The sequence below is a fragment of the Ambystoma mexicanum genome, chromosome 5q (assembly GCF_040938575.1).
Source record: "Ambystoma mexicanum isolate Mex_15411 chromosome 5q, UKY_AmexF1_1, whole genome shotgun sequence".
NCBI lineage: Eukaryota > Metazoa > Chordata > Amphibia > Caudata > Ambystomatidae > Ambystoma > Ambystoma mexicanum.
Window position 1 is genome coordinate 770,401,072 of NC_090933.1, and position 14,529 is coordinate 770,415,600.

Consider the following 14,529-nt stretch of genomic DNA (forward strand, 5'->3'; position numbering starts at 1 on the left):
ATCCACTGTCAGAGTATTGGGATGCGGACTTAAAGCATTGCCTGTTTGTGGTGCAGCTGTGTATGAGCCAATCACCACTAAAGAATCGCATTGCATTGTTGATCCTCTTCTAACCGACTAGACAGATTTAAGACACAGCCTTGACTCATTGCCTGCTTGTTCTTCTCCTGATTTGATTCCATCCCTGTACCAGAACTGCAATGCAATGTTGGGCCATCTAGAGCTGGCTCGACTGTCTTCACATCTGAAATCCATTGGGAACAACCAACTTAAAATATCTCCATGCCGCCTTGACCCATTGCAAAGTGCCTAGGAGGCTAAATTGACACTGCTCCACCCAATGAACAAGCAAATCATGTATTTGAAGTGGGAATGTCGCCCTGGCATGCCTTAAAGGGTGCTAGTTACTAGCATGAGCCCACTCTCTAAAACACATCTTCAGGGAACTTTACTTTGCGGTTGACATTATTACCTGTCCGGCCCTGTCTTCAGACCCAGAGTGCCACCTTTGTTTGCAAAGTCTGCATATTCTGGGTATATCTTACATGGCATATTCATAGTGTTTTCATTTCAGTGTGTATAGGTTCAGTTTAACCCAAGTATCCTATTAGTAACTTGGTTGGGCAGTCTTTTATTTTGGTACTACAACACTATTGCAAATGTGACTGTGTCTGTGCTTGCTCAGATCCCTTCCGCAGATTATAGCCTGCCCTCGTCCCACTTTACCAAAAGAGATGAAGGAGGTGTATCTGTCGGGCTGCGCAGTTTCAACGTTATGATCAAGATGGCTGTTGGTTTAGTAGTGTGGTGCTGAGTAGGGGTTGTATCCAATACTCATCCCTCTGCTCCTGCAGAGAAATGGTCATCTTGTCAAAGCTTGAGCAACTTCTGTTATACTATATTTTTGGTCATTTACCAAACAGATTTGTAGATATGGAACATAGGTGTAAACATATAGATGCTCTAATACAACTGCAATAAAGCAATTTCCCAGATCTGGGCTTGATGGTTGTGCAATAGGATGTGAGTAAATGCACTTTCAGTCCCCTACTCCTGTTCCGAATTGGCACATGGTAATGTGCAATGCACAAGAGGGCCATTCTGGTTTCTTCCTATTAATTGTCTGCAGTTAAGGACAGCAACCACTCTGTTTCATATTATTCAAACTATATTGGCTTCCATTTCTTCTGGTCAAACATGTTCCAACGTTTACAAAATGTGCAATGCATGTATTAGGCAAACATAAAGTTAGGAATTATTACAATGAACAAAAACGAGTTAGGTGCTTGCATTTTAGCATGACTGACCATTTTAGGCCTGCATGCTGAATTGCAATCCTGCACTCAAATAGATGCTGGAAGAAAATGACTGCATGGACCTAACATCAATGTATTTATTCTGGCTGGTCTAAACTGTGCACCGTAAGAGCTGCCAATATGCTTCCATTAATGCGCAGGTCATCTTTGTGAATGATTTACCAAACACAGGCAATTTACTTTTCTAAGATATTTGATGATTTGTAAATCAGAGCGTGGGTTTTTTCATAGGAGAGGGAAAAACGCCTGTGCCAGTGGGATCTTTGTTATTGCATAGTAGAGGGTGCTGCTGCTGTAGATAGCTACTTTGGAAATGGTGAACCTTCATGCATCTCCCCGTTCCCAAGCAGGAGCGAATCCCCAGGGATTTTCAGTGAAGTTATAACATCTTAGATCAACTACAAGGATGCCTGTGATGCAAAAGCTTGAACAAGATCCCCCAAAAAAGAAAAAAAACACGGGTGGGTGCATGCATTGCTGGAGGGGAAAGCAGGAGACAGAATTCTAAGACTGATATGGTGGTGACTCCTTGTTGGTTTACTAATGAGTTTAGAAAGTAGTCAGAGTGGATGTTAATACTGGTGTTGACCAATATAGTTCAGGAGTTGACATCGGAGATCAGTAAGATGCTCACAGTCAGTGCTCAAGGATCTTGTGTTGGTGTCTTTCCACACTCACATTTCTGCAGAGAGTGCCGATGATTCACATGGAGCAAAGAGCACTTCAGTTTTGCAGAAAGGGTGGTCTGCTAACCAGAACCCCTTTTCATCAAATGTATGCCAAAAGCATAGTTAACACCTATGACTTGTTGCAGCAGTATCCTCATTTGCAGCACCTGCTCTCAAGTGGCACCAAGCAAGTTCAGAGGTAACAGGTGCACCCTGGAAAGCTCTGCTGGTATCCTGAAGTGAGGTTATTTCAGCAAAGAGGCTGCATTTTACTTTTTCACAACCATTCCCAAAACTACATAATTATGATGAATTACCATCAAGGTGACAGCCTAATCTTTAAACATGAAACATACCTGATCCTAAACCTGGAATAAGATACTTTAAAATGACCCTCTCCAACTGGTTCATCTTTTGGGGCTCTGGAGACTGAATAAGTGCCTTTTGCACGTTGCCCATTAAGGACATGCCCTTTTTGAATTACGTGCTGCTTTCCTTGGCTGTTTCTCCGTCCTGTGAAGTACCCGGAGCCCTGCATCATTATATCCTGCATTTCTCTTTCTTTCCTTTACAGGGGTGGCTTTTTGATAGTGTTTTTGATAGTTGAGTGTGCAATTGATTTGTGTTATTAAAGTATATATATTTAGAGGAACTTGATTGGACATTCTTTTACTTCTAAGTGAATCGCTTTTTCTCTGCACACGTTACCGCAAAAGGCAAAGGAGGTATATATGTGAGTTGTCCCTGTTTTTCATTCATGATGGGGGTCACTATTGGTTTGTAGAAATGTGGGTGCTCAGTAGGCAGTTTACTCATGCAGAACCGAAGTAATTTCATCACACTGTTGGCAGGGGCTGGGACTTGAGTCTATGCCTGCAGCTTAGTATTCCAAATTAAAAGGGCTTGCAGTTTACATTAGAAACAATGAAAGGCATTTTTGCTATCATGGAACTCGACATGCGTGTTGTGCACTCCTTGAAAGCAAGTGTCTTGTACAAACTCTGCCAAGAGAGGGGACTGACTCCCTCGTGACAATAAAGTAAAGCAGACCAAATTGCTCAAGAGCCTCAAAGCTTTTAAGGAAGCTGGGGGAGGGGGGGGTATTCCCTGGGGGACAACAGCGAGCTGGAGCCCCAGCCTAGCTGCCTATTTCTAAGGGAGGGAGGTGAGAGGGTACAACTGAAAGGGGAGAGCGTCAGTGATAGCACTTCGCAATATTCCTCCCAGGAGGTGGCTAGTGTGGTGTCCCCAACATCCCAAGCATCCCATTGGTCGTTAGCATCGTTTAGATCTCATGCTCCAGCCAGGTCTCAAGTTCTCACTGGGGCAACCTCGATAATACAAAGAGTCTCCTAGAAGAAAGCAGATGGGAGCTGCTGCTCTAGCAAAGCAGAAGCAGAATGACTGCTGAAGCTCTAGTCACGCAGAGACACAGGGATTTTGTGATGCTGCACAAGATGGAAGATGAGGCTCAGAGGAAGGGCAGAAAATATTCCAGTAAGGAGGAATGTATTAACAGTTGTGGCTCCCATGAAAAGCCTAGGCGCTACATACCGAAGGACTTAGTCCAAACACATGAGGTGGGAATGGATATTTCTGGCTGGTTCTAAACATTGGAACTAGCTTTCCACCTCCCGGAGGTGGAAGAGCAGTCGTGGGGTGCAGCCTTTATGAGTCGCCTACCGACAGCTGGAACTGATGTGATTATTTAGATGACTAAATCAAAAGGAAGGCTGTAGTCCTTAGGAAGTTTTACAAAACCCCAGAACATGCAATTCCTCTGTATCTTTAGAGACCACTCAAAGAAATGTATTCAAACTGCTGATGCATTTGCACATCAGTTTTCGATATATCCAAGTGGATGGGTCACAGTTAACAAAGGTCACAGTTTTGAGGTGATGTATCATTTGGTTGCATGTGAGAATATCCTTAAAACCAGCAAGTGGGAAAAAGTATCAGAGACCCCAGGGACCTTGCAATGTAAGCATGAGTTCAAAAGGCTCAGGCAATTAGATCTAAAACAGATGACAAGAACATGATAAATGCAAACTAAGGGAGGGTACTGTCCCCTCATGCTAAGAAAGGTCCCCAAAAATGTGATGGTAAATTCAAGCCACATGCATTATCCAATCTCACAGAAAGGAGATGTGAGGGTACCCCCAGCACATTGTCACCCACAGTTTCAGCCCCACAGGGCTGCCCTTTGGGTGGAGACCAGAAGCATAAGACGGGAGTTCTTGCCTGTAATTGTTGACCCAAGCTGGCTGTAGTTAGTGCTTCCCTCATGGAGGAGGACGAGATAGTTAGCATCAGCATGGCATCAGAGATGAGGAATTCCCACTAGGCCAGTGGCTTGCTGAATGTACCCCAGTATCTCTGAGTGGGAACGGTATGGAGGCCCAGTTCCTGCTAATACTGAGATATTAATGGATCATGTCTTCATAAATGCAAACAAAGCCTCAGCACTTCATGACTCTGCTGTGAATATCATTGCTCTCCTACAACAGTCGGTGCAAGGGGACCGCCCGATTCCCAATGCCTATCATGGAGTTCAGTTGGAGAGGTGAAAGATTTCAGCTCTACGTCACTGTCAAGGACGCAATTCTGGTGAACTGAATGTTAGGGAATCACCTGCTTGATGAAGAAATAATTGCTGTGGTCACTAGATCTAGGGCCAAGAAAGCAGCACGAGAAGCAACCCTCATTGACATGGCCACATAGGCTCTGACAGCTGGAGGTGGTGAAAGACCGGAACCGCCGGTATTACCCAGTTCCGATCCAGAGTCCATAGAGGTGCCTGCTCCTGCCAGAGAGTGGATAATGGTCACTGAGGTCCTACTGTGGTGGAAACAGACTCATTGATCTCAAGGCTGTCCACTGGTATAGAACCACAACCTGGAATGCAAGACACAGTGGTTTAAGACCTCAAGGGCCTACCAGAACTGAATGGCCTGTCCTGAGCTGGAGGTGTCATTAAGGCTGACCTTTTTTAAGCACAGCACAACTGTCTCACTCTGCCATACCTGGGTGCACAGACAGATAAACAGGCTCTGGGAAGCCCCTGGGATGTTCAAGTTGTTTTGGCTAATAGAGTCTGTACCTGGAATAACATCAAACCAATGAGATAAAACCATAATATCCTGGAACTGCCGGGGATTCAGCCATCTATTATCGCCTGATGGCTCAATCCCCTTATTAATGGGCCATACCTGCATATGTTTACAAGAGACGTGGCTTACCTCCCGGGCCCTGCTAAATGGGTACACCATACACCAGGAATTGGCAAAAAAGGGTCCAAGGGGAAGACCATATGGAGGCCTATTAATTGGCATTTTGCATCCACTAAGATCGACCCGCATTCACACGAAATTGGACGAATATGTATTAGCAGTTGAACTGGAGCTCCCTGGCAAAGATAAAACGGAACACGTTCTCTTAGTTAATATATATAATCCACCTGAATCTTCTCAGAGCGAGTTCATCCAGGAAGCTTGCCACGATTTGTTGATCAACTGGCTGACGGAGTCGAAGAAAAATATGGTAATCTTTGCTGGTGATTTTAATTGCCATTTAATTGGCGAGTCGAGTACCAGTAACAACCCCTTGCTGAAGAAAATAGGCAAATTGAAACATGGAAGTGTAAACACGGAAGGACAGCTATGGCTTAACTTCTTTAAGTCATGGAACTTTGAAATTTTAAACGGCAGAACCATCAGTGACTACCCGGGTAAACCAACATGGGGAAACTCTATATCTAGTAGCACACTGGATTATATATACGTGAGTCCCACCATGACTACCTGGGTCACAGACATGAAGATCAAGGACAATGATTGGAGCGACCACGCTAATCTCACACTCTTTTTCAATTATATCACACAATACACATCGCTTAGACCTATTGGAGAGTTGAAGACGAACCATGCTCACTCCAAGATTCGGTGGTCTGATAATAACATCAATCGAGCCACAGAATATACAACTACCTATCCCAATATGTGTCGCACAGAACTCTCAGCTATGACCAGCAATGAGATTGAAGAATGGATCGCAGCATTCTCAAACACCTTTGCAGCAGTTAAAACAAATATGCGGGCTCCTGAGACTAAGACCACTAACATATTCGACATTGAAATTAGAGACGCCAAACGAACCCTAAGAGCAGACTTGAGGAAACTACGTAAAGCTTCGATTACATCGCACTATTATTTGACTTTAAGTAAGAAGATGAAAAACGCCTACAGAACATGGCTAAAGCAGAAACGCTATGCAATAAAATTGCTCAAATGGCAAACAACAGTCCAAACACTATGCACGGGAAACTCCCAAACCATATGGGGATTACTGAGCACGGCTCGTGGTGACACCAGTATCCCCTTAACCAATTCAATTGGTATTAGCCAATGGGAGGAATTCCTGAAAACCCGAAATGGTATGGATCAGGCAAAGCCTCAGGAGAGGATTCTCCAGGATCTACCTACGACCCCTTTTAAAGTGTCAGTCGAATCTATGATAATCAGGATAAAAAAGCTCAAATCCTCAAGAGCCCCGGGACCCAATGGCTTAGCAAATGCCGTATTAAAGAGCAACCCCGAATACTGGGCAGAGATACTCGTGATCCTCTTTGAAAAGATTATGAAGGAAGGTCAAATCCCTGAATCCTGGCAGACAGCAATCTTGATTCCTGTACATAAGAGAGGCGACCGTACAGACCCTGGTAATTACCGTCTACTTTCCATGTTGGACTGCACGGGCAAGATATTTGCAGCATACCTCCTACAAGAACTCCAAACCTGGGTAGAGAGAGAAAAGATCCTTGACCGTTTCCAATGTGGATTTAGAAGCGGATATTCTACCACACACAATTTGGTAGTAATGGACATTCTCTGTAACAAAGCCAGAACATCAGGTAATCCACCGTTATACGCCTTGGTCATAGACTTTAGGTCCGCCTTTGACCTAGTCCCCAGGGAATTACTATGGGCCGAACTTGAAAAATTGGGATGTCCAAAAGAAATACTATATTATCTCAAATTATTGCACCACAATACCAAAGTCTCCCTGAAGCTGGACGCTAAAGGGAATATGACTAATAAGATCAATCAAAACTGTGGTGTGAAACAAGGATGCGTTACGGCACCTATATTGTACAACTTGTTTGTTCACGACATACCTAAAATGCTATCATTGGAAAATAACTGCCCCCCTAAGATTGGACCCTCCCACTGTGTGGTGCTAGCATATGCGGACGACTTAGTCATTTTGGACCACACCATTAGCGGCATGCGAAGATCAGCTGAGGCATTATGGTCCTATACTAAATCAAATGGGCTGGCGATTAATCTGAATAAAACACAGATGGTAATGTTCAGTTCTAAGAAGACAGCAAGAATCGGTCTAAACATATTTGGGACGGAAATCAAATATACCCCATACTACAGATACCTGGGTGTCGAGGTTGAGCCCAAGGGGCAATATACCATCTGCAAACAAATTAGATCCACAAGGGCTGCCCAAGTCACAGCACTAATTTATCGTTTTTCTACATCTTATTCTGGTTATACCATCTGGGCAGCACGCCAACTCTACCTTCAGGTCTTAACACCGATGATAATCTATGGCCTTGAGGCACTACAATTGATAGACCTTGACTGGCTTCAAATCCTCGAAGGAAAATTTTGGAAAAAAATACTCGGACTCCCGGGCTGTATCCCCATGGCCATCCTTAGATTAGAGCTCGGCCTTATTTCCTGGAAGTCTCTTGTACTCAGGAAAAGAGCTGAACTATATCTAAAAGTAACATCGGATACAGCCAATTTATTGTTAGCAGCGATTCACTGCGAAATTAACAAAGTGTCTTCATACTCTATTATGAAAAAGAATATTATCAACTACCTCGAAGCTATTGGCTGGACACAAAAACAACAAGTGATCTCTATTCCTTTGCTGAGAGCGCTAGCCAAGAAATCTGAATTACACGACTGGATCAGCAACTTTGCGCATTTGGAAGATCTGAAGCGCTACAAATTTGTGCAATTCATGAATTACACTATTAAAAAACCATTACCATATCTGAATCTATGTCCTTCACCACGACTACGTCGATTCATTCTTCTGCTTAGGATCGATCAACTACCTGTACTGGCCATAAGTGGGATTAAGAACAATCTCCCCCTACCTGAACGTTACTGCAGGCTGTGTAAGGACAAAACGGAATCTGAAACGGGCAAACATGTCCTCACTAGATGTGACGCTATGGCAAAGGTCTATACAATATTTTATACAGACTTTGTCCATAACTTGGAATATGTTGGCAGTAACGAATTCTGGCACAGAGCCGTTAATGCAAAGGGAAAAGGAATGAAATTATACATCGCTATGTATAATGTTTGGACGATTGCTGAGAAATCATTGGACATAAACATATAGCAAATGTCAACTCGGAGATGTCCCTTGGGAACGTCACTCCTAGGAAAAAGGAAAAAACTAATATTCATTCATTGGTGGATCTATGGATCCCTTCTGCTAATCTGTGCCTTTTATGCTATTATTTTCTTCTATCTACTCAATATGTTAATATTTATCTTTAATGATTAATTGTTGCTCAAATGTAATTTCTTACATCATGTGAAAAGCTTATAATAAGCTGTAACACATTAGTAATAAATTAAATTAAATTAAATCAAGTTGTTTTGGAAGAATGATCTCCTGTACAGTGAGCCCAAGAATTTTGAGGCAGGGCCAAACCAAAGGTTTGTTATGCCACAATGCCACAGGAGGTTCCTACTGGACTTGGCTCTTGACATTCCTTTGGCACGTCAATTAGACGTGACCAAAACAGCTGACATGCTGTCTGCCCTTTTTACTGGCCCAAGATGGGAGTAAAAACCGAAGAGTTTTTCCAGTCCTGTCATATTTTCCAAGCAGCTGCTAAGTCTGGTAGAGCCACAGAAGTCCCCTTAACTCTACTGCCAGTGTTTGGAAAAAGTAAACATTAACGTAGCGCCTTACAATTGGCAGGAGTGTAATGCAACAATTTTAAAATACACAGTACATCAGGGGAAGTCCCAAGGGGGTCCTAGGAAAAAGAATGTCTGATCAGGTGAGAACCTTCAGGAGTCACTTTGGAGGAGTTTTCAGTGTTACAAAAGGTTCACCATAGGAGTCAACATTACAAAGTCTGTAGGCATACCTGCGGTTATGGGAACAAGTAAAGTAAGTCCCAATTCTACTCCACTGGCGTGGGGAATGCAGCAACCTACCACAGCTGACACTAGAGGATATCCTCAAGAAGAGTTTGAGTCCCAGGTCTGAGACCTAGGACACCCATGAAGAAAAGGAGCACATCAATGTACCATGTAAAGCAGAAACCATTGATTATGGATTTTGGGACGCCTGAGGGTAAATTTATATTAAAAAAAAAACAGCAATCCAGGGCCTAGAAATAAGCTGAGAGCAAGATTTGGAAAAATACATGGCTATCCCAGTGGCTACTAAAAAGTTACATTGGGTTACTTATGTGGTAAATAAGCTTGCACCCTTAGTGAAGACCAAACTATATTACTGCTGCCACCAGCCTACTCCCTAAAACCAATAAAGGATGACATAATACTCCTAGGGCCAAAATGGGAGCCCTAAAAGTACCCTTGTCCTAGGAGCCATATGGGCTGCAGTAGAACCATATTGTAGATAAAGGTTGCAGTAACAAGGATTTCAAAGTCACCCTGATTACAAAATAATCTCTAGAAGAAATATGAGAGCCAGCAACAAATAATTCTGTCTTAACAGCAAGCAAAGACATAAACCTGAATGGAGTTCTTCTGACATCTTTGTTTTTAGACAAAATGGAATATGTATACACATCCGAGCTCACCTCCTGCGCCAAGTCCCTCGGGTTCCACATCAACAAACACCACACCTCCAATACACTCATCGCTAAGAAAGAAGACAGCTTGGTATCAGCTCTCCCTCTTGCGGAAAGTCAAGCCCTCCCTCCAGACAGTTTTAGATCCACTGTTCAAGCACTAGTCCTATCCCTCCTGGATGTGGGAAATGCCCTCCTTGAAGACCTCTTGTTGTCCTCCCATGTGCACCTGAAAAGTGCCCTACATGCGGCACACGCCTTATCAAGGATCTACGCACATATGACCACATCACCACGGCCCTCATCGACCTTCACTGCACACACAAATCACCTCCAAGCCTTACTGCACCATCTGTAAGGCATGCGCCGTCAAGTCACCCGGCTTCCTCGCAAAGAAACTCAGCATCTCTGGTGGACAGCGCACCACCAGAAGTCAGGACACATGCAGACTTGAAATCTGCTGCTGCAAAAAGGAAAGGAAAGGCTGCACCATTTCTTAATCTCGCAGAATGGCGACTGACCTCTGTGCATCATGCATACATATCTAAACCTGCACTTACTGAGCTAATTGTATACCTACTGTACTTGATGTGCCATTAGAATAACCAGCACCACACCGCCTGAAGTCCAATTTGAGCCATGACAAGTCCTATTGTATGGTCTGACTGCCTTATTCCTAACCCTGTATTCACCACCTCGCCACCTTTCCTAAAGACGGCATACTTTAGAGTTCAAGCAGCCGCTGACCGATCCACTCCAACTTCTGCATACCACCCTAAACACTCATCACCCTTACTCTGTTCAAGCCCACTGTGTAACCCTAGCCATGATCCATGCCCTGACTAAGACTGCCACCTACACTGTGCTCGTCTGTATCTTAACTTCCTTTCCCAAACACCAAGGTATTTTCCTGTATCATTCCATCCTCAGCAATGGATGCTAACACTAACATAGCATACATGATCCCTAGCTCCTCCTCAGCAAGAAAACTACTGGCACCATTCAATCTAATTAGGCCAACTTACTTCCTGCCACCTCTCGTTCTGCGACAGATGCAAACATGCTCTATTAGCGCCGACACGCAAAAGTTGTCAGAGCTCATAACACCTGCCCAATGGATCCTGCGATTCGCTAGTAAGCCTAAACCCAATCAGCCTTGCACTACTATTTGGAGAAACCACAGACCTGGGTCCAGACTAACCCGTCCCTCTCCAACCCCCATAAGAGGGAACACACAGACACTTCCCAGGACATGTACACTCAACCTCAAATCTAAAGGGAATCAGGAGCGTAGCCCCTCTTGTCCCACTATCATAGGCCAACTAAGAACACATTAATGGAAAATCACAAAGTTAAGGGAGCCCTTATTAACGCTAGATCACTTGTAGCCCATGCCACAGAAATAGCAGACATCATTACAAACAACCATCTAGATTTCCTAGCTGTCACAGAGACGTAGCTCCACAAAGCAGCCGGACCCGCCCTCTCCTTAGCTGTCCTGGAAAACTTCACTATCATCAGACGAGATAGAGAAACATCCAAAGGGTGTGGCTTAGCATTCATCTGCAACTCCAAGTTATCCATAAGAGAGACTGAACTCAGCCCACTTCCTTCTGCTGAACTACTCTCAGTTAAGTTGGCTCTATCTGCCTCACATACCATTACTGTGCACCAGGTCTACAGGCCACCCTGCCCACTAGGAACATTTGAAGAAGACATAACGACCCTTCTGAAAACCAATACTAAACCAGGGTCCCAAATTATCATACTTGGTGGTTTTAACCTGGGTCTAAATGATCCCAAAGAGGCCAATGCTACCATCCTAGTAAATACTATGACTGAAGCAGGCCTCACTCTCAGGAACAATGGTCCCACTCACATCAAAGGTCGCACTCTGGATTGGATTGCAGATATGAACTGCATCTCCTCCATAACTAACACCGAACCTTGTGTATGGACAGATAACTACCTGATCTCCTTCACCATCCAAGATACTACGCAAACTAACTCAACAAAGCCTATGGCCACACCAGCCCTAACTAGATGTAAGAAAAACATAACAGTCGCCAACCTTTTAAATCTCATCCAATCTATCACTAATCCTATGCACTTACCTTCTGTCCCAACTGACCTGGTTGACTTATATAACAATACTATCAACTCAGCCATTGACGCCATCACACCGCTGAAACTTAGCAAAGAAAAACCTCTAGCTCACCTTAATTCGTGGTTCACCGCCAGTCTGAAAGCCTTGCGCAATGAGAAAAGACATGCTGAAACTAGTTGAAAAAATAACCCATCTGATCAGAATAAGAACCTTCTCACCTCCCTGGCAGATAGGTACAAAAAAGAAATCATTCAGACTAAAAAAGCGATATCCAACAATAGAATTAAAAAAGCCAACTCAAGTACCAGGGAAATCTTCTCCATACTAAGAGAATTAGAATATCCTATCGCCCCCAATGACTTGTGCATCAAAAATAAAATGTGGTGACCGATATCCAGGATGCCCTCTGCAACAGAATCTATGCGCTCCAAGATAAAATTATAGCCAAAAAAACTACACTACATATAATTGCAATAGCAACACAAGAAGCCATCTTGCAAGAAACCAATAATAAACAAATCAAACTGTGTAACCAGTTCAAATTCAATTCTATTTCAACAATTGAGGTTGAAAATATCATCACATCTCTCAAACCCTCCAGGTGCCTTGGTGACATTTGCCCAGCACCTATTATTAAAGAAGCTGCGAAGGACCTAGCTCCTTTCATCACCACCTTCATCAACTCCCTCTTCAAATCCTGTTCAGTTCCCACCAACCTTAAAGATGTGTGGTTATTACCTCTATTAAAAAAACCTAACCTGGACCCCAGCATCCCCACAACAGCCAATCACCACAGTACCGTTTCTCCTCAAAATCTTTGACAGAGCTGCCTATCTCCAGATTCAATCCTACCTGGAGATGAATTACTTATTAGGCACCCGTCAATAAGGCTTCAGGCCAAGACACAGGACCGAGACGGCCCTTCTTGATCTGAAGAACCAAATGGGTTATCGTAAAGACAAAGGAGAAGCTTCCATTCTTCTCTTTTTGGACTTATCTGCCGCATTCGACCTGGTTGACCACAAAGTCCTGTGCAACCACTTAAAATCAGCCACCCACTTTTCCAAAGAAGCCACTACATGGATAAATTCCTTCCTAGATAACCAATCCATAAGAGTGTTTTCCCCCGCCTCAGCAGCAGACCTAGTACCAATAATGAGTACCACAGGGATTGTGCATCTCCCCTACTCTATATAAAATATTCACTAAGCCCCTCTTTGATATACTTGACAATCTGGGTGTCCCATACACCAACTATGCTGACGACACCCAGATTATCATCCCTATCCAAGGAGACTACGACAAAGATGTGGATTTGATCAATAAAATGTAGCTAATCATACAAACCTGGATGGACACCCATGGATTATTTCTCAATGAAGAAAAGACAAAACCCTTAATCATTGGGTCTACCAACAGACTGAATAAACTTTCCCCCCCAATATAATTCTGTCACTATCGATTGAATTAAAATTAGAGTCGCCAAGGAAGTAAAAAGCCTTGGTTTCTACTTGGACTCTCCACTCAACCTCAATAGACAAGTAAATGCCACAGCCTCCGCCACCAGCTACACCAGTAAGCTGATCCACACATGCAAACAAGTCATGACTACTGAAAGCTGTACTATGATTGCACATGCAGTAATCCTATCCAAGTTGGATTAGTGCAATGAACTATACTTGGGTACCAAAAAAGCACAACACCAATAAACTCCAGACACTCCAAAATAATGCCTTAAGATCGGCATTAAGCATACCTAGATAGCAGCATATTTCCCATGTGAGACGATCCATCAACTGGCTTGTCATAAATGACGGAATCAAGTGCAAATCACTTAATCTTGCCTACAAATGTTTTACCAGGCACCTATTTACTTGACAGATAGATTCACCAAACATACGTCAGAACGACCCATCAGAAAAGCGCAATCAAATGGACTTAGAATCCCCAATTTCACACACAAATAAACAGGAGGCTCTAGCTTTCCATTCATGGCGGTACAACTCTGGAAGTCTATCCCTGACACCCTAAGAGCGTCACCCTCCCTCCACTCCTTCAAGATTAATGTGATGCATTGGCTTCATTCTTGTGACATGTGATTGTTTTTTACCTATAAACTTATGATGATCCAGAGATCCAACACATGAATCTGTATTTGTATTCTTTGTATAATACTGTATATATTCTCTAACAAGTTAACTAAATATGTAAATACCTCTGTTTGTTTGTTTATGTTTGTTTATTTATTTAGTTTGGTGTGCAAAACCCAGGGGTAACAGGGCGCAACAGAGATCAGGAGGATAAGGTTACATAAGAACTTAGTTACGTGATAAGGCACATATGAGTATAAAGCATAGCATTACATTACATATATTCTGGTGAAATGACTTATTTACATATATACATACAGTTAATTACATTTCAGTAGGTCAGCTAAGGGATGTGCATATATACATTCGGGTTGGTTATAGTTTGTGGGTGTGAGAGGGCACAGATTAGTCATCGGGATCATTAGAGCGTAACCAGGTGAGAGTGTTTCGTCTGAAGCTGTAGTATGATTGGTCTGTTCTGATG